The 21,079-nt window shown below is 42.2% G+C and overlaps 1 protein-coding gene and 1 long non-coding RNA gene across 8 annotated transcripts in view; one reads left to right on the forward strand and one right to left on the reverse strand.

Moving 5' to 3' along the window:
* Window positions 1–10,863, reverse strand: part of ZBTB46 (zinc finger and BTB domain containing 46) — a 109,019-nt gene extending 98,156 nt beyond the window's left edge. Inside the window, exons 1-3 of one of the 7 annotated variants that reach the window (XM_073308924.2) lie at window positions 10,696–10,863; window positions 9,471–9,693; window positions 2,496–2,628 (exon numbers count right to left, since the gene is read on the reverse strand). The gene's annotated coding sequence lies outside the window, so the exon portion shown is untranslated. The remainder of the gene's footprint in view (window positions 1–2,495; window positions 2,629–9,470; window positions 9,694–10,695) is intronic. The other 6 variants (XM_073308923.2, XM_073308920.2, XM_073308918.2 and 3 more) reach the window with 6 other exon arrangements.
* Window positions 10,864–11,026: 163 nt separating this feature from the next.
* On the forward strand, window positions 11,027–16,126 carry LOC140896873 (uncharacterized). The gene is made up of 2 exons (XR_012154628.1): window positions 11,027–11,373; window positions 15,999–16,126. It is a non-coding gene; the product is annotated as an uncharacterized LOC140896873 (long non-coding RNA).
* Window positions 16,127–21,079: the final 4,953 nt, after the last annotated feature.

The raw sequence follows: 21,079 nt of genomic DNA on the forward strand, positions 1-21,079 counted from the left end.
AAATTATTAAAATTAGTAAGAAAATAAATAAAACAGTGATACAAATTCTGAAACTCTCTCAGTCAAGCCTTACAGCTAACGAGTGTTGAACACCCAGCTATCAGCTGATGGACTAAATATGCTACCTAGTCCACCAATGTAGAAGGCGCTAGAGTTTATGAACACAATTCCAAGATCTACAAGCCATGTGATTGCACAATGGTAATTATGCAGCAGTGTTACCCTTAAAAACCTACAGAATCAAATTTTAGAGTTCACATATTTTAAACTCCTTGGAAAAGGATATTTTTGTTTTGCAATTTTTTAAAGATACTCTTAATTCTAAATGCTGTTTTAAAAAGAGACATTTGTGGTCCTAAAGACACCAATCTGTCCCATTTAATTGATAAAACAATGACGTTAACCTTAAACCTGAAGTAAAATTCAGAGTTTCTCTAACAGTCAACAACAGAATTTCAGGGAGGATGCCCTCCTGCAAATATCGAACCAACTGCCAGATTTTATTAGATGATACCATATTCCTAGACTTAAAGATCAAAGAAATTCAAGACAGTCCAAACATACACACACATTATATGTCAAAAGACAGACTTCCCGATAAGTTTTAATAGGTTGTGACTACAGAAGTAAAACTGTTTGGTACACTGGTGCCCCACTCCCTCACACACACAGAGCAGTGTCTGTATATGTTCTTTTTTAGTTACACGATTTAAAAAGATAACACTACATAAATTCTTTTACATTCATATAATGGTTGATTTGTGTACAGAAGAATTGACCAATATTAAAATGGTTAATTCAACGTAATATTTACAACTTACATAGTCCTTTGCACACATTAGTCTTCAATAATCCTCTGAGGATATTATCATTTTACACATTTAGAAATTACAGCAGAGTTTAAATGGTTTACCAAAGGCCATACAATGCGTGGCAAAACCAAGAGTAAAATCCTGGCCCCACTGAAATTAAGGCAAAACTCCCACTGACTTAAATGGAAGCCAACATTTCACTCTAGGATAATAATTTGTGCTCATTCTTCTAAACCATGCTGCCTGTCCAACAACATGCATTCTGTATGGGACTGTATATGAATATATTGTTCTATGTGGATTATTAAAACAACCTTACAATTAAATTTTAATTCTTGTTAACAGAATTCTTACCTCAACAGGGTGATTCAGATTCCAGACAAGATTAAAGAGCTAGCTACCTATGAGAAACTGTCTCATACACCTCCACCAATTTACAGTTTAGAATAGATTAAGCAAATTAGGAATTCCAGCTTTTACACTAAAAGGTGTTATTCAGCAGTTTCTATTTATTTTACACGGATTTATTTTCTGTATGCTGTGACAAGGAAAACATTTTAGGTCTGGGAGGTCTCTTCAAAACATAGGTCCTGATCTTGCAAAGACTCATCATGCACATGAGTAACTTTATGTAGTGTGAGTAGTCCCACTGAGGCCAATGGAGTACAGTTTCCAGGATAAGGAACTTAGTTTATAGATGAAGAGATGACTATTTCAGCCACTTTTTTTTTTTGGGGGGGGGGGGGGCGCAAAGTGGGGTTAATGGGATGAGGTGTTTAATCTTATATATGACAGTATATTTATTTGTTAACTCCATCTTCTTGAATAACAAGTAAAACATAACAATGAATCACATATCTCCCCGCTATAAAACATTATGAAGAAAACATGCTATTCAGTACTCTTAAGACATTTAAGTTTTAATTATAATTCTTTACTCTACCTTGTTCTAAATTTAGTTTGTGTGCTGTAACTCCATCATAAGATAATTTTCTGTATATTCCCCAGTCCCAGGTGCACTCTCTCTTAAAAGGGCTAGCCACTTTCTGAAACTCACATGCCCACATTCCAAGAGCTGTGTTCTGTACAGTTATTAGTCACAGACTAGCTCCCTTAAAGAAGAGGATCAATTTTTAGATCAACAATACCAATTTCTTTAATGACAGGATATTAAAGCCATGCTATTTCAGCAAGTCTCAGAAAGTTTGAGGAACCACAGCTGTTTTTTCTAAATACAAAAGTACACAAATTTCCACTCTGTTGTTATGGCCAGTCACTGCTAATTCTTGTTTGCACCTGACCATGGACTCTAGGCTTCACAGAACTGAGGCTGAGTAGAATAGGAACAGTAAAAGCAGTGAAGCTCCTACCTTTCCTGTTTTTGCATCACCCCTAAATGTTTTTCTGTTTTGAGTCTTGTGATATTCTTTCTTCCTGCTTCTCATACACTCAGAGAGAATAACAGACCGATCAGGATTAATGAAGGTGACCAAACCAGAAGGTAGGAACAGTACAGTAGCCAAACAAATTTACGTCAGGTTTTAATTCTGTGTTAGGTTTTCAAATTAACCTTCACTGTCAGTGTTAAGTTTAAATTTAAAGATAATTCAAAGTCCTCAAGGTAATGCTTTCCCCCACCACACACAAACCAAAAAGCAACTCTCTCAAGTGTTCAGAACTTACCAATAGTTGAAAATTGTTTTCTTTAGTAAAGATAAATGCCACGAGGTGTCATGGTACACCATACATGTTTTAATGAACAGAGGGAAAGCGTTTCTGATAACAGGCTTTGGAAGGTTCATCAACTGCCCTGTAACTGGGAAGGAAGAAGAGAAGAAAAAATAATCTTAATTTTAAGAAATGTAAAAGTCAGTAAGTTTTAAATCAGGTATTACACACTGTGACTTCCACGTTCTTACAGGCAACAATTAAAAAAAGCCAAGCCTGGAAGTTGTCTAATAAGTAAACTAAAAGTTATTATTTAATAATAGAAAGAATGCATATACTTTAAACTGGTATACCTGTTAAATCATTCAAAATACTAATATATTTACCATCTCATGAAGAGAAATATTCCTGAAAAATTACATAAAAAATGTCTAAAATCAGCTGCATAGGAAGCAAACTTTATTAAGTTGATTTTAAAATACTGATTATTCTAAAAATACTCATTCCGGTCTTGATTAAGGATTGTATACTATTAATAGATTACTAGATTAATAAATTAATGTGGTCAGCAGAACTCATCATCAAACAAATCCTGAATTCAATGCTTCCAAGCCCCTTTCAATACAGGAACTGAATCTTTATAATTTTAAAGAAGTGGCCTCTATGTTATATAGAAGTTCCTTCTATCTGAAGTGTGATGCACTGCCAAAGAAAGGTATTTAAAAAGACATTGATATTATAATAAAACAGAATACAGTTACTACAGTGATCAGGCAAAGGAAAAATCTACAGTACAAAAACCTCGCACTTCTAGCACTCAGAATTACAGTGAAGGAAGCTGCCTAATAATCTCAACAAACAATACGTCCCAAGGTAAGTACCGGTAATGTGAAAATTTTTAAAAATGTATTGTGAAGCATTTACTTTGGTGTTGTTATACTTTGCATTTCATTTACACCATCCATCCAAGCACCTCAATAGTCTTACCTAACATCTGCCCGCCCATGAGATCTCTCTAAAATGGAGATTTTGCGAAGGCAACTTAGTTGACAAAGATTAAAATGATCTGTTCAGTACAATACAGGAAGTCTGTAGGAGGCATGGGTTCTATTCCCAGACCTATTGAATCCTTCTTCCATTTAGACCAAATCACAGTTATAGGAAAGCACTGCACAAGGACACTAAATTAATTGTTGCCCTTTAGCAACCTGAGAACCTTCTGAAAAAATAGCAAGGATATGAAAAGAAGTACAACCAATACCTAACTGAACTTAAAGAAGCGGCTTTTTTTTTTTTTTTTACACCAACACAAAACTTAAACAAACACAAAAATTACTTAGCCAGAACCTCTGTATTCCACTTGATAACACTGCTGATACTTATGTCTGGATGGCATCCTCCCTCACAGCCCACTAATTAAATCAGTCTTTTGTGACATTAGAAGTTACCATGATCTATAAACCTCTTGACTTCAAAATGCTTCAGTGTGAGAATACAATGTAGAACACAATTTTCTACTTATTATTTCTCCTCTCATCCCCTCTCTCTGCATTCCCTTTGTACTTGCCTTCTAATTCATTTCCTCGTGTCCTCCCATCTCTATTCATTCCCCTCCCTTCTCTCCATATCCTTCCCTCACCCCCATGCCACAGGAATACTGCTTATATATAGCTCTCATCCTGCCACATCTCTGCTCCCTCAGACTGTAACCTATGTAGCAGAGACAGAACAACAGCTCCAACAGTGCTCACACCACTGGGGCTTGCATCACAGAGGAAAAAACAGAAATTAGCAAATAAAGCATCTGAAAAGCAGGATACCTTATAGGATGCTTGAGAAGTATGTCAAGCCCCCAAAAGCAGGTCAAAGAACAGCAAGCACCCTAGCAGCAATCTCAGCATTAGAGACTGTATCTCACCGGGTATTGCTCCTAAAGAGTGAGATCTCCTCACCCTTCTTATTGTTTTTTGGCTGTTTGGTTTAGTACACTCACTATGGGATGTCTGACAAAGTTTCCAAGCTCAATGTGAAAAGGGGTGGGTGAAAGAAAGAGGAAGAATTATGAGACATTAGAGAAGAGAAGTATGGAATTGAGAAGGCTTTTGCAGGAGACATGGGAGAAAAACAAAATGTAAAAGTTGAGGTAGAGAATTTAACATAAGTTAAGAAAGTTATAAGAAAGTCAAGGATGATAAAAGAGAAAACACTGCAGAATTAAATACACCATGTTTGGTGTTTTGTGGATGATCTGTTTTTGTTATTTATGGTAACTTATCATAGACAAATATCCCTTTCTATTTTTATTTTTTGGGGGGTGTATAAACCTAATCTAAACCCAATAACCTATCACAAAAAAAAAGGAAACGGAATGAAACCAAGAAGAATATGGTGATAGTAAGTTAAGATTTTTTTTAAAAATTGTAAATAGAAAACTGTTTGACAATACGTTACAAATAAACACAGTTCACAACCATTTCATTATTTAAAACATCAGGGGCATAGTTCTGAAGGGTGTGGCAGCACAAGTATTTTTCATCCAGGCTATCTGGTTTAGTCCCCAAATTAGCTGGTATTGGGAGAGCTTTTTCCCAAGTACCACACAGACACACACACACACTAATCAATCCTCATGCTTCAGCCAGCCAGGGTCAGGAAGAAGTTTCTCCCCATGCTATAGTACTGCACAATTAAGATTTTGCATCTCCTCCTCAAGCATCTGATATCAAGCACCAAGAGCAGGTAATGGACGAAAGATCAACTGCCTATTCTGGTATGTTTTCCGGACTCTACATTGCTCAACTTGTGACAAAGAGAAGACTGGCTTGGATGGAACAAAGCAGATCATTTATATCCAAAGAGCTTTAGTAATAACATAAGAAAAAATTGTGAAAGGTAACTGGGTATGTGTGGAACTACTCTCAATTATAACTATTCCTCAGTATGTGAACCCCTGCTCAGTTTGCTAAGTACAGTCAGTAGCTAAATTCTTGGCACATATACCCTGCCATTCTAGTTACTAAGCATATTTCAGCACATACACCAGTGAGTAACTGTATGTGTAGAATATTTTAGACTTCTTTGCTGCCCCTAATCTGGAAACTCCCATCTCAACCTCATTATAAGAGTGAATTTTAGGTATACTAATTATTCATATTCATTATAATAAATGTATAAGATAATAAAATAATTGAACAGGAACAAACCCCATAATAATATGGGTACGGAGTGCAGGTATGCATATATTTAAAGGGAAACTTCAAGTACCTACTGTCACTCTGCAAGTACCTGTAACTTTTCAACTATCTACTGCACATATCTACAGACATATTGCCCATTCTTGTGCATGCATACACACACACACACACACACGTATAATCAAACTTCTACCATAAAGCAGACCATGGTTCCATCTAACTAGAATTCTGTCAGTGATCCCATCTTGTCAGCAAAGAATTCAAGAGTAATGAAAAATCCACACTTCAATTTAAAAAAACTAATGTTTCCTAAAGGCGTGCTTCGGTAAGAAAATTACAGCTGTAATTTCCTCTAACTATATTGTTGATGACTTTAAAGAAGAATGAAATACAAGCCTCTTACAGAAATATACCAAAAAGTGTTTGACAAACGAACCCAAAATTTCAGACTATTTTGCATTAATTAATTAATTAAGAATACACATGCTGCATGCTAATATAACACACCATCTATGGATTTGGAAGCCCTTTAAAGAGGTGGGTAAGCATTAGCATCCCCATTTTACAGATGGCCAAAGATATACATAGAGATTATGTGACTCGCACACTGAGTCATTAGCGGAGGTGGGATCAGAACCCAAATCTCCCAATTGCTGTGCAGCCAGATACATCAAGGCAGCATCAGATAAGTAATTTAATACTTTGGGCTGTGGGAGTCAAAATTCCTCTCTCCCCTGCCCCAAGACTGATAGAACACCAGTGGCAATTAATACATTAGAAGGTCTGGGGAATCTAGTAGATTGGGAAATAAGAACTAGCCAAGACCACCAGAGAATATTCTTTTGATACAAACCCCCTAAAACAATGGTTCGTTAAAAAGTTAACTCCGGAAATATGTTCATGTCTATATCTTAATGTAAACAGCATGAAATATCACAGGCATCATTAAACAACCAGTATCATCACTGCACTCTAAGCAAAAATTATGCATCCCACAACTTTGTTAGGTCCTTTTTATTGTATCTGCAATTTACAGACAACCACACAGGACATTTTCCATCATCATTAATGAATTGTAAGATACATAAGTGTTAGAGACATACTGTACAAGTACACTGCACATTCAGAAAGTTTAAGGTAGGTCAGCAGTAAACTGACAACAAAATAAGAATGTTATATTAATCCTTTTGTGTAAAGTGTCAGAATTTTCTGCTGTAGTTTGTTGCCAGTAATGGACAGAAACTGCTGGCTCCAGGGAATTACAATGAACATAAGGAATATCCATTAGAACAGCAGGTAGCTGTTCAAAGATTTAAACTAAGCCCTCTCCTTACCCCTTTGTTTGCCCATTAAACTAAGCATGTAGGAGTAAGGAAAACCCATGTGAGTGCTTCACACCAGAGCAAGACAGTTCAAAATACATCATGGAGTGCTCTAGAGTAGCTAGTTAACACAGGCATAAATAGTCACTGAGAAAGAAGCCTTAGAAAAAGTTGGGCTGTTGCAAGAAATATTAACTAGGAACAAAAACGTGGATTGGATGGTAGTCTTCACCTGGCAGGACAGGAAACATTTTGTTAAAAAATGTAAGCATATGTATATAATAGATCAAAATGGGTGTTTTTAGGAGAAACTTCAACTGGGAAGAGAAGGCAAGGCAAAAATAGTTTCAAAATATACCCAATCCCACATCAATGCAACACCGTGCCAGAGCATGAATGAATATAGAAACGGTAAATAACAGACTAAAAACCTCTCTTTTTTTTTTTTTTTTGGGGGGGGGGGGGGAACTACTTGCCAATCTGGTTTTCCTCTAAGCTTTCCAATTATAAATGCCTCTTGCATAGAAGAACATATCCACTGCTGTACAACTGTCCCAGAAAAAACATAGACCATGGGGAGAAAGTGGCCCATTTTCTTTAGTCTCTAAGAATCATGTGTACAGGTTATATTTTCAAAAGTTCCACTTAATAAATGTATATCACCACATTAACAGAAGTTATATTATATGGCTTTTAAAATATGAAATTGTAATTTTCACTCTTGAAGTCTGTAAAATTTACTCTCAGTTTTGCATATAGCACTATAAAAATATAAAAACTTTATTTCCATCACTTACATGAAAACTAAATGTAAATGAAAGTGACTGGAATCTAAAAAGATGCTATTTTATTGCAATAGTGAGGCTAGAATCAGAAAAACAAAAAAAAAATATAATTTTCCATTTAAATTGCAATTAACCCATTAGTCTATCAAACCAAAACATAATTTTCAGGACTATGCGTATGAGAATTCCAGCAAATACAAATATAAATATTGTTATGTAGTTCCCAGCATGGTCCATGGGGCAATCTTCTCTATCAGCTTCTATTTTAGCGCCCAAAAACACCTCAAAGTGAGAATTCTTCACCACATGTTGAAAATGTTGTGACTAATAATACACTTCTCCTCCCATTTTTTCCATCACTAAAAGGATTTCAAAATAAAGAACTTGACAAACCATGGTTAAATTCCATTTCTTTGAATTCAAATCAGTAAAGCCAAATTTAATCCACAATCAAAAAACTTGCCATAAGAAGTGAATGCATCTTCTTTTAACTCTTGCAATAATAGTTATGATGATATACAATATACAAGAAAAAATTCAGTACAAGTAGAAAAAGTATCCAGTAACTGCAAGCTTCTTCTGTAAAATTACACCCTCATTTTTGTCCGTTTTTTAGGTCACCTAACCTTGTTCTTTCTTTCAATTACTGTTCTCTTCCCCCTTCTCTCCCCGCCATCCTCTCTTTAGAAAAAGTCCCTTTAAGGTAGGTAATTTAACAAAAATGGAACTAGACAGAAAATTTAAACATGTAATAAACATTTTGTTGAGGACAAGAACTGGGAGCTAGACCCATACTAAATTAACTAAATGTAAAAAATGATAGAAGGCAATTAATATGCATGTAAGAACTTCCGTACAGGTGTCTGCAATAGCACCCTTTGCAAAACACATATGCTAATTAGCATATCTTTAAACAATGCTGATAATAATCTTGTCCCTATAATCCATGCCAAATGAATCACTCAGATTGTAAAATAGAAAGCATATGGAAAGTCATTAAAAGTCTCTGTTAAACCTTTGTTTATATTTTCCTTGGCAGGTGTAAAAAATAAAATATTGTTCTAGTTATTTGGATTTCTTCAAAGTGTTCACTTAAACATTTTAACACAGATTCTTTAATGGTGCATTAAGTATCAACATTTTTTTTTCCTATCAAAGAGATAAATCCTCCCACTAAAATCTGCTCCATTCTCTATTTGTCATCTGGGATTGAGTTATCAGACACTACTTGTATTACTTTGTGAAACTGTCACGTCTATTTACAGGGATACAAAGGCAATCCAATACTACAACCCCTTATTTTACAAGCACCTTCCAAAACACCTCTTCTCTCCCCCCTATTTTTACAAATACTTTGTTTTTTCAATGGGGTGGGAGAGGTTATGCAAAGTAGTTTTTCACCTTGACAGAAAACAATTTCAGTCACTTTTGCACTTGTTATAAGTATATTAAAAATCACCTACATCTCCAAAGAGGAGAGGCATTGTTTTTCAGGGGGTTTTTGTTTGTTTGTTTGTTTTTAAATAGGGTCACTTCCCCCATTTCAGCCTGCAATTAAAATGGAGGCAAGGCCAGGCGATCTGTGTCTGGCTTTAGGGGGAGACAATAACCCAAAACAGGCCTGGCTTTAAAAAGAGAAAGAGAGGGAGAGAGAGAGAGAAATACAACATGCTTCACCAGTATTATTACCTCATCCCTTTTTCCAAGCAGTTTTGAACCACACTCTTGACAAACTCTTGGTCCAACTTGCACAGATGCTGATTTTTTGGGGGTGGAAAGGTTTTTAATTCTGGAGCCAGAATTCAGGCTTGTTATTTGCAAGTGGAGCTGCTGTTAAAATGCCCCCTTGTCTCCTCTCCTCTCCCTTGAGCTGGGTGTTGACGCAGCAGAAATTACCAGCTGGAAAATTCCCCTTTTGGAGGTTACAGGGAGGGGGGGAAGAGGGAGGAGGGGGGACGAGTCATGGGGGAGGGGGGGGTTAAACCCTGCCACTCACCTAGTTAACCCATCCACCCACACCAAGTCTGTCAGGCGTGCCAAAAGGGGCTCCATGCCCCTTCCACAAAGGGAACATTTCCCCCTTTCCTCCCCACCGAGTGTAGTGGGCTTAGCCCAGCGGCCCCCGGGGGCTCAGAGAGGTTCAGGGAGAGAGAAGAGTGTTTACCGGGCAGGGGAGACATTTGGGCTCAGACAAGCTCCCCACCGTCAGGACCCCCACACTTGGAATCGCGGCACTGACACCCCCACCCCGCTGTTACCCCACTCCCGGGGGGGGGGAGCAGCACTCCCCCGACCCAGCCAGGGAGGGGGTGTCCTCGGCAGCGTGTGAACCAGGCTTCCAGCACCACCCCCCAGACGGCCCCCCTGTGCTGCCGGGTAACTGCCTCCCTCATCTCCTTGGGGGGCGGGGGGGGCGCCTCCGCCAGGCCAGCGCCGCCCACCCCCGAAGCGCCGCGCGACTCCCGTGCTCGCCCCCCCCCCGCCCCTGAGTGAAGTGGGGGCAGCTACCTCCCTAGCCAGGCCCCCCCACCCCGGACGACGAGCGGCTCGTCCTCCCCATCGCCCCGGGGGCGCCGGGCGCCCCACCAGACACCCCCCCCTCCAGCGGGACGCGTCGCCGCGCTGCCCCGGGACCCCGCCGAGCCGGGGGGAGCGGCCAGTCCCCGGGGAGAGCCCGGAGCCCCCGGCCAGGCTGGGGAGGGCAGGTCGATGGGCGGGGGGGGGGGGCGCGAATCCCTCTCCCCTGAGGGGCCGGGAGAAGCGGAAAGAACGGGCTGTGGGGGGGCTCAGGCCCCCTCCCTTGACCGGGCCGGAGAGGAGTCCCACCGGCCCCTCTCCTCAGGGAAGGGGTCAGCGGGCAGCCGTGCCGAGCCCCCGGGGTGAGGGGGAGCCTGGCTGGGGGGGTCTCGCTTACCTGGGCCCCAGGCAGGGGAGCGGGGTCTCGGAGCGGCCGGAGCTTTGGCTCCTTCGGTCACTCAATGTCTCTCCTCACGGGTGGGGATGAGGGGGGGGAAGCTGGGGGGGGCGGGGCGCGCTCCCGCCGCTCCCCCTGGCGCGCGCTCCCAGGCGGCGGGCGCGCGGGCGCGGGCCCGAGACCGGTGAGGGCGGGGGCGTGGCCTGAGGGACTCGTGCGGCCTCCCCCCCCCCTGCTACGCTCCCACTGGATGACGCCGGACACAGGCCTCCGTAAGCCCCGCCCCCTCGCCCCGCCTCCTCCCGGCTCCCGTGCGCCCGCGGATCCGGGGCGCCGCCAGCCACAGGCACTGCCGGACACCGGAAGTGAGGGCAGCGCGCTGAGCGTCATGGGAGGCACCCCCAGAAGGGGGTGGGGTGCGCGGTGGAGCGTTGGCCTTGCCGGGGGGCTGCCGGCCTCCCCCGAAGCCCCCCCTGGGCCGGGGCTCTTGAGGTGGCCCCTCGGGAGCAGCGCCTGGCCCGCAGCTGCCCCAGCCCCCGCAGCCAGGCCCAGCGCCCCTAGACCCCCCCAGAGCGCCGGGGGGGCCTGGCGGGCTCCGCTGCCGGCCCCCGCGGCGGGTTCCTGGTAAAGGTCGGGATATTAGGGGTCGCGGGCTATTAGCGGGACGAGCTGGGTGAGGTTAGTATCTTTTATGGGATGACCTTCTGTGTGCGCCCCTCGGGAGATTCTGCAAGCTACTTTCTAAAGGAACAGGGGGCCTGGCGGCGCCTTGGAGGCTAACCCATTTATTTGGGCACAAGCTTTCCTGAGCGGAAGTGAGCTGTAATGCTTTATGCTCAAATAAATGGGTTAGCCTCCAAGGTGCCGCAAGTCCTCCTGTTCTTTTTGCGAATCCAGACTAACGCGGCTGCTGCTCTGAAAGCTACTCTCTGTACTTTATTCGGGGTGGTAGCTGTGTTAGTCTGTATCGGCAAAAACAAGGGGGAGTCCTTTAGTTACACATGAAGGAGGGACAGCTCTGATGAAGGATAAGCTGTTCCCCAAGAACAATACAACCATGCTCACTTCAGAGACCCCTGCCTTCAATGGGATTGCAAGTGGGCAGCTGTGGGTTTAATAGAGATCATGGCAGGAAGTCAAGAGAATTGGATTCGATCACTTTGTCACAGTAAAATGGAGATAATGCTTACTCGTTTATGTCGGATGCCTTGAGATCTGCAGCTGAAATACATTATATAAGTGCCAAGTATAACTGATAACAGGGCCAAATTTGGCCCTTTGAGGATAACGACCAAAAGATCAAAGAACTGGACTATATTTCATGGGAGTGAGCTAACAGATTTAGAGTATGCAGGACACCACACTTTTGAGATGGCTTTAACAGGCAAGACAATGGGTCTCTGAAGCCTGTGTTGTGCAGTTGTACTAGGGCACAATTTAGCCGGAAAGATGTAGAACCAAATATTCCAGGTATTTAAGTACATGCACTTACTGTGATTATGCACACAAATTGGGTAATTATGTATGCAAATAACTGGAAGTGGCCGTTTATGAGCAGTTATCTGATTTCTGTGTGTAACCTCAGCAACTGCACAGAATTGTGTGCCTAAGCTCTGAGAATCTGCTCCCTAATTTCCTTTTCCTCAAATCATGGTACATATAAGGTCACTTATTGAGATAGTGGGTCAAATGCAGCCCAGGAGTAAAGAGAATCTATTCCTCTGAAGTCAGTCAAATTACACCACTGCTCCTTACTTAAGTGCATTCCTAAAAGGATCTTTTGATCCCTAGTATGTTTTAAAGTGGATGAACAGTTGTTCCAGCATGTCTTTCTTCCTACTCCATCCCACCCCCCAAAAACCCAAACAATTTTATTTTAGATTAAAACCCAATGCAACTAATTAATGAAAATGAAATGTCTTCACTCCAGTATATTTTTCAATTACCTTTTCTTCTGTATTGCTAAAGGAGTCCAACTACCATTTTCCAGGAAAGAATTCCATTAAAATGCAAATGAACAGTTTGCAGTAGTTGTCTATGTATGCAGTGAAGGGCACAATTCTTAGTTTAAGGAATACAAAATTAAAAGTAATGGGCCTTATTTTTAGACCTCAGCCTCCTTTTATGTAAACCCAATCTTGTGCGTGTGCACATCGCTGCACATTCAGTTGAAATTCACCTGTGTGCAGGTGACAGAATTTTAACACACAAATCCCCATTGTCCATGTTAAATTATCTGATGGGTTTTACATGTGAACATATCCTCACATGTACATACAGATATTAGAATATTTCCACTGTGGTTGCAGCCGTTGAATGCTTTAAAGCTGAATCCTAGTGCCTACAATTACAGGTGCACAAGTGGAAGCTGGGTTGTGGGGGAGGAACACATTAAATCAGGCCATATAACTATAGCTAAGTATGTTTGTAACACTCTGTGTTATCGATAGGTAAACCACCCTATTATTCCTTTCCTGGTCTCTTCTCTTTCCAAGACTCCTCTGATTCCAGGCAGGAATTCCCCTATCACCCCTGGACTCCTTCAATTCCAAACATGCATGCCCTAGTTCTACCCCTACTCAGGATTTCTTCCTCCTCTCTTTGTTAGAGGAAAGTATTTATTTATTTAGTTGTGTGTGTCATGCTGGACTCACTCCCCCATGAGCTGCAGCAGCTGCAGACTGGGCACTGCCCTGGGGAATGCTTTCAAAGAGGGGGAGGGTGGAGAGAGGCTGAGTTTCCTGAAGCTGCAGAACACAAAGGGCTGGGGAAAGCTGGAAGGGTTTAATACACTTGAGCCTGTATTTTGCTGTGTAGAGATAGGTTTTTGTTTGTTTGCTTTCTTTTGATTAGCAGTTTGTATTGCAGTTTAAGTAAGTATGCAATTACACAATCTGTCCTCAGAAGAGGGGAAGCTGCTCCCCAGAAAGAAGGAAAGAACTGACAGTGGGAAAAGAAGAGAGAAGGAGAAAGGAAGGTAGAAAGGGAGGATGGTGTGGTTAGGGTGACCAGATAGCAAGTGTGAAAAACTGGGATGGGGAATGCGGGGGGTAATAGACTCCTATATAAGACAAAGCCCCAAATATCGGGATTGTCCCTATAAAAACAGGACATCTGGTCACCCTAGGTGTGGTCTAAGAGGTGTTTGCTGAATGAAGAGCACGTCACCTGGAAGCATGATACAGAGTTTAATAGTGTGTAACATTGATGATATATGTCAAGGATTAAAGACCACGGGGTTTTCAGACTGAGTGTAACTCTTCTGTATCCCACCTTTCCAAGGCTGCCAAATCACAAAGCTCATAAATCCAGACCATATGCCCAGGGACGTTGAGGCTTGTATCTGCAGCCTTCGTTTTAGCACTGAAGAAGCATTTAGAAGTCACATTCTTGCGAGCAGTTCTCTTGTGATAAGGAATGTATGAACACTTTAATGCATTCATATTTGCATGCTTACTCTACATAGACAGTCATCATATGGGCATGTGCAAATGCTGAGCATCTATTCACAATAACTGTGTACACAAATTAGGCGCACACATTTTTGCACATAGTTTCTGGGAAACTGAGGTACAGGGCTACACGATTTGCCTGTTTTCACAGAATGATTCAGTTGCAGGTCCCATGAGTACTTCTCAAGTATCCTTACTCCCAGTCCCCTGCTCAGCTCTAGACACCTCTGTCCCCCTGTCTATCTATAAACCATAACAGACATTGCATTTGATAAATGCAAAGTAATTTCTTCTACCTCTGTAATTTTCCTAAATTCAGAATGAAGATGAAGACAAAATCCCAAGTGGCTGAATCACTCTTTTTCTCTGTGTTTTGTACCCTAAAATAGATGTCCAAAACCAAATAAGCATTCTGAGCTGACGAGCTTCTTTGTCAGAGTTCTCGTTTTCAAGAGGCCATTCTGACAGGGTTTTCCATGCACCCTACAAATGAATCCCAATCCTCAGACCCAATTCATTTCTGACCAGAGTGGGAAGAAAACAATTTGACTGGGACCCATTACTGCCCAATGTGGTGGTTCTGGTTGCATGAAAATTCCAAGACTCTCACCTTTTTCAGCCAATTTCCCTCCAAACCTCTGATGTCACAAGTAAGGGTTAAAGGACCTATACTCCTGTCCATATTACACTGAATCAAAGGTCATCTGGTTTCTTTGTCAGGGGACCATAACGGAAAAAAGGGAGGTGATGTGCATCCCTGACCAAGTCATTTTAGGAGTAAACCACATTTAAACTGAGCTAATGAAAAAGTATTTGTCTCTTTCTCTCACGCACAGACATACTCCCAGCCTGTGCTTGCTTGGTGAGTGAGAATTCCTTCTCTAGTGGGAGTCAACATGTCGATTGTATTTTTTTTCCATGATGTGTAAGGAGGCATTCACTAGGTTGTGGGAGTAAACACATGGGGGAATTCTCCGTGAGCTAGCAAGGGCAAGTCACAATCCTACTAAATATGGTGAATGAAGATTACAAAAACCCCAGGAGAATAAAATTCCCTCTCTCCACCCCCATCTCTTCCCCCCCACACACACTTATTTTTTCTCATTACCATGCTCTGCTGTTTAACTGCTTGAAAGTTAAATCTATTTCTATTTGTGTTACTAAATGCACAATGTTGGTTTAGTTTTATTCTGTGCACTGAAGGGCAGAACTGGGGCAATATGTTGTTTTTTCATTATTAATCAAGGCACATCATTAGAGAGGAGCAGAAACACCAAGTATTCAAGTAGTGGGAAGCAACAGGAAATAGTCCTCAGGTTTGTAAAAACTCAAGGGGTGGGGAATGATGATCGTTTATAACATATTTAACCAGCCACATCCTACTGACCTCCTTCAGTGCAGTTCTTGAAGGGAACTGGCCTGACTCCGAAGATGTTTAATACTCCAAAAATACATTCCCCTCAAAATGTTGAATTTAGAGAGGGGCCCAAGCTGCAACATTCAGGTCCCACTGCAAATTCATCATAATCTGGAAGTGCTGAGCTCTAGGGTATTTGTTTGTGTCCATCTTTAGTTCAGACTGAGAAGCCAGTGGTCTTTTGTATGGATAACTTTGCTGTACCAACATAGTCTTCCTCTTACAGTCAATCATGTAAATGGTCTTTGCTTCCATTTTAAAAGCCATTTTGCATCAGGTTCACTTTCTATCTAATTTTATACGTTGGTGCACTGGGTGGGAGTATATTCTTTTAACAAGTTTCTCTTTTGATTGGGGTCAACTTCCCTCTAACACTGCGTTTTGGACTGGTAGGCTGACAATTTATCCTTTAATCAGATCTTTTCTTTTTGCAGGTCTTTATTTAAGATGGGCTCACTGTACATCGGAGAGAACAAGAGATGTGGGCTTTTCTTTTTCCTGGAGCCCAATAGTACAATGGTGACATGTTTAGAATAAATTTGATTTCTCCTTTCCCTCTCCACCCCTATGTCCGTCCCTTCATGCTTGCAAACTGTGATACAGTTTACAATGTCTCAGTTGCGCTGTCTCATTTTAGGATGGGCACCTTCATTGTCTTTTTCATTGTTATGAGATACAAACAGATAAATGCCCCTAACTAAATGCTAATATCTACATTATTAGAGAAATAAACTAGTTTTCCATTAAACGAAAGCCATTTTGCTACAATCTCTCAAACCAGTCCATTTGTATAGGAAGGACTCCACTGAGGGATCTCCCTGTTGTCTGCAAAGAAATCTTTCTGTTTTCTGTAGAAACCAAACAAATTGCAGAGCTTGTGTACAAGCCCTTTGTCTCACGCAGATTGCATAAATAGTGTACCAGTACAAGTAATATATCTACTTAAAAAATAGAAGCAGCAGTTAAACTATATATAACTCTACTAAAGAGGCTATGCAGTGTGGTTTTGGGTTTACTCAGACAATTTGGAGTTTGTACAACAATTGAGGCCACATTCTAGGCTCTAGTTATCTAGGTTAGATACTATGAGCCAAATTCTGCTCTCATCTGTGCACAATGACAGTTGAAATGTCAATGGGACTTGCACCATGTAACTGAGGACACAACATGGTCCCCTAAGATGCTTCAGTTATGTATGAATGAACTAAAAATTAAGCTCTCCTCATCAAATGCCTTCACCTCTCTGGAATGAGCGTAGACAGATATCTCCTCATAATTCTAGTACTCCAGCAAATGAGATTACTCAGACTCTCCAGAAAGTAGCCAGAGTGTGATCAATGCTTCAGGTCACATCTACTTACTGATCACATATCTGAAAAATGTTGATAGATGAACACACCTGAGCCAAACATTTCTCGAGAGGATTCAGTTGCTCTGCTCAGTGAATGAAGTCTTTTAAAAACAGTTTGGTGCAAACATTCCTGGTATAACTCCACTGACATCAATAAACTTCGCTATTGATGAATTTGGCCTATGTTCCCATGAAGTATACCTGCTCCAAGATCACGTGTCCCTTACCTCCACTGACCTGGATTTGCTACAGTGTCCCAAATTTCAGGACACTTTATCAGTGTCCCATAATAGCACAGGATGTGCAATTCAAAGTATTTGGTGCAGAGGTGTCTAAGTGCTTGTCATTGTAAAAAATGGGAAAAGTCATGACAAAAAATGCACTGAACCACAGGTTTGGTTTAAATAAATCAAAGTTGTTGCACATAATAGCTGAAAGTCAAACGAATGACCTTTATTTTACACTAAAAGTTGTTTAAAACCAGGTAATGATATTTAGCAAATAGTTTACCAACATTAAAATATATTCCAATGCACTGGGCACATTTAGAGCTAAATCTGTGTGGAATCATGCAGAAATAAATCTTGCTTAATTGGGGACTGGCTGGGGTGTAAAGATCATGATTTTTATGGAAAAAACCTATAAAACACAATTTTGTCAGGAAGTTTATGCCTATTAGTCATAGGCCCCACTCCTGCAAAGATTTATGCATGGGTCTAACTTTATGCATGTGAGTTGTCCCACTGAAATCAATAAGAATACTCTTATGTATAAGGGTCAGTACATATGTGAGTTTTCGAAGAACTGGGGCCTTCGCGATATCGCACAAAGTACTACCAACATCCTCAGCACCACAGAAGGCCACCACATGGTAAGGGCTTCATTTTTAAATGGCACCCAAGTTTTGCCTATAACAAAATGTATTTTTACATAACTTATTTGATCTGCCAGTGGGGGGTACGAGTGAAAAGTCCAGAATTTGCATGCACAAGAGATAGTGCAATAAATAACGCGTGTGCAAGAGCTTGTGCACACATGCACACGAACAAACTATTTTAAAATTTGACTCACAGGTTGACATTTTTAAGCTTGGGTGCCTAAAGTTAGGCCCCTAAATCCATATTTAGCCTGATTTTCAGCGGTGCTGAGCACCCACTGAAGTCAATGAGAGCTGCAGGCAGTTAGCATTTCTGAAAAGCAGGTCATTTTTATTTTATGTGCATAACTTTAGGCACTTGAGTTGAAAATTCAATCAGAGGGCATGTCTACACTGCAATTAAACACGGGCGGTTGGCCCATGCCAGCTGACTAAGGCTCCTGAGCTCAGGCTGAGGAGCTGTAACATTGCCCTGTAGACGTTACGGCTCAGGCTGCAGCCTGAGCCCTGGAACCCCCCACCTCGCAGGGTCCCAGAACTTGGGCTCCAGTCCAGTCCCAAACATCTACACTGCAATTTTACAGCTCCAACTCCACAAGCCAGAGTCAGTTTATACAAGCCAGTTGCGGGTGTTTGGCTAAGTCACATGTACCCTAAGTGACTTAGCCAAGAACAGAACCCAAGCGACCTTAACTGACGTACTGCACCTTATCCCCTGGTTTACAAAAAGAATGTACAGTAATTTCCATTCAAACTTTCTCCCACACAACAACAGCTAAAGAAATGTCTGTCGTATGGTATTGAAGCAAAATGCAAAAGCCTAAATGCTGAGGTGATAGGTGCTGACCACAGGCTGCCAGAGGACTCTTATGTCAGCTGTGGGTCATACACAGTGGTTACCGTTAAAAGGCCAGCATTTGCTCAAACCCACCACGCAGTACTACCAGAGGTTACCTGTTTCCCCCTGTACTCAGAAAGGTGGTATTAATGCCAGCTGTGTGGCACTTGTTGGCAAAGTCTACCATGGTACAGGGAGATCAGTATCTGTCTCCAGGCTGTCAGCTCACAGAGACTTCCTATCTCTTCAGAAGTCAGCAGCATGCAATGTGAACCAGTGCAGCCTTTTTCTCCAGGTGGATGGGGTCCACCTGAGAGCCATCCAAACTCACTCAACCGTCATGTTTCCAGCAGCTGGGTGCAGTTCCCACTGCATTTGGACCTGCCCATATCTGACCTCTGCGAGCTCACTTCAGAAAACTGAACCCTGTTCCCAAGCCGATAAGCTGCTCTGAATAGGAAGTGCTGACTCCCACGTTGGCTGGTCATGCAGGGGTTGGGTGGGGAGAAAACAAAGGGGAGAGGATGAAATGGGGAGGTGCACTGGGAGTTGTCAGATTAGCTGTAAATGGAAATACAAAACGGATACAGCCCTCTGTTTGGGAGGGTGAGCCCGGGGGCCTGCTCATTTCCCTGATGCTGCCCTGAGGGCAAAGCAAGTAATGGTTACAGGATCCCAGAGATGAAATTACAGCCAGACTGATCTGTGATGTTCTGTACCTTGGGGGAGCATCCTTTAACCCCCATATTCCTCATTTTTATATAATGGTGATCTTGCATATAAAGCATGCCTTGTAAGATATTAGGGGAAAAGTTATGATCTGCTGAAAGACGGTGTTCTAGCTAAATATGTGTATCACCAATACATATGAAATTATAACATAAGAATGGCCATACTGGGTCAGGCCAAAGGTCCATTCAGCCCAGTATCCTGTCTACTGATAGTGGCCAATGCCAGGTGCCCCAGGGGGAGTGAACCTAACAGGTTGAATGGTTTTCTCTAAAATATGCTGTGGGTGCCCAGATACTAGCTATACAGAGACAATGACAAGGGAGACAACCAACACCGGGGTGGGTGCTGTTGAACAGACATCACCAGCCATTGTCCAGCAAGGGAGCTACAATGTAATGACTCACCTGTGTGAGGCCACACCAGGGGAATTGCTCAACCTTGCCAGGAGACTCAGCAATGCCCCCCCAGACATGCCTGGATCTGTATTCTACAAGCACATGGACTAAGGGTATAAACCAGAACACAGTGGCCACATGCTTGGCCTTTCTCCTGCTCCCACCTATGCTTTAAGCAACAAGGACACTGAGAAGAAGACTTAGGACTCCAACAGAGGAGACTGGCCCAGGTTTCAAGGGTGAAATCTGCATATTATGAACTGCAATATCCAGTGGAGTGAGAAAAACTGCTTAATCTAGATGTTGCCAAGTCTAACAGGGTTGAGAGTTTAGACTGCGTGCTTATATTTTCTTTTCTTTTGGTAACTAACTCTGACTTTTTGTCTATCACTTAAAATCTATCTTTTGCAATCAATAAACTTCTTCAATTGTTTATCTTTGCCAGTGAGTTTGGCTGAAGTGTGTGGTAAATCTGTTCAGGTTTTATAAAGGCTGGTGTATATCCACTTTCCATTGATGAAGTGGTGAACCAATTAATAAATCTGCATTGCTCGTCTTGAGCAGTGCAAGACAGGTATATTCCTGAGGTAGTGCTGGGAGCTGGGGGGTTTTGGCTAGTGCCTTTCTCTGTGTGATTTATGAGTGGCTGTGGGAGCAGTCAGGCACTCTAGCTGGCTGTGGGGCTCCACATGCGGTTGTGCTGAGTGATAACAGCACCTGGAGGGGTTTGTTGCTTGTTACTAGCAAGGCATTGAGACAGCCCAGGCTGGAGACAGTTAAGGTGGCACAGTGGTCCCACAGTCCCAGGCTGAACCCCGGGGATGCCATCACATGATCCTGCACCTGAGCAGGGGATGGGCTTGCCCTATACAATCTACACCAAGCAGGCCTCAGGGAAATCCTGCAATATGTTACCTCTTCCCCAGCAAGCACTTCAAAATCCTTTCAGGTGTGATGTGGTGCAGCTTTGCGCTGAACCTAATATTCACAGTGAGCAATTAGGAAGGAAGTATGGTCTAGAGGTTAGAGCAGGGCGTTAGGAGAACTGAGTTCTAGTTTTGGCTCCCTCTGTGACCTTGTGCAAGTCACTGAGGGTCATATTTTAAGTCTCATCTCTGGTTTAGGATGTGCACCTTTGACCCATTCTAGAAGAAGAAAGAGACCAAGACATGTGGTCTGAGTGCTGTGAGCTGAATGCTGGGGGACAGGAACTTGCCAGTTACCAGCCTCGCTTTGGCACTGACTTCTTTTGTAGCTTCAGATAAGTCGCTTACTGTCCCTGCTCCTGGTTTCTAATATGTAAAATGGGGTGTGTACTTGCC

This window comes from Lepidochelys kempii, chromosome 13, assembly GCF_965140285.1.
Source record: "Lepidochelys kempii isolate rLepKem1 chromosome 13, rLepKem1.hap1, whole genome shotgun sequence".
Lineage (NCBI taxonomy): Eukaryota > Metazoa > Chordata > Testudines > Cheloniidae > Lepidochelys > Lepidochelys kempii.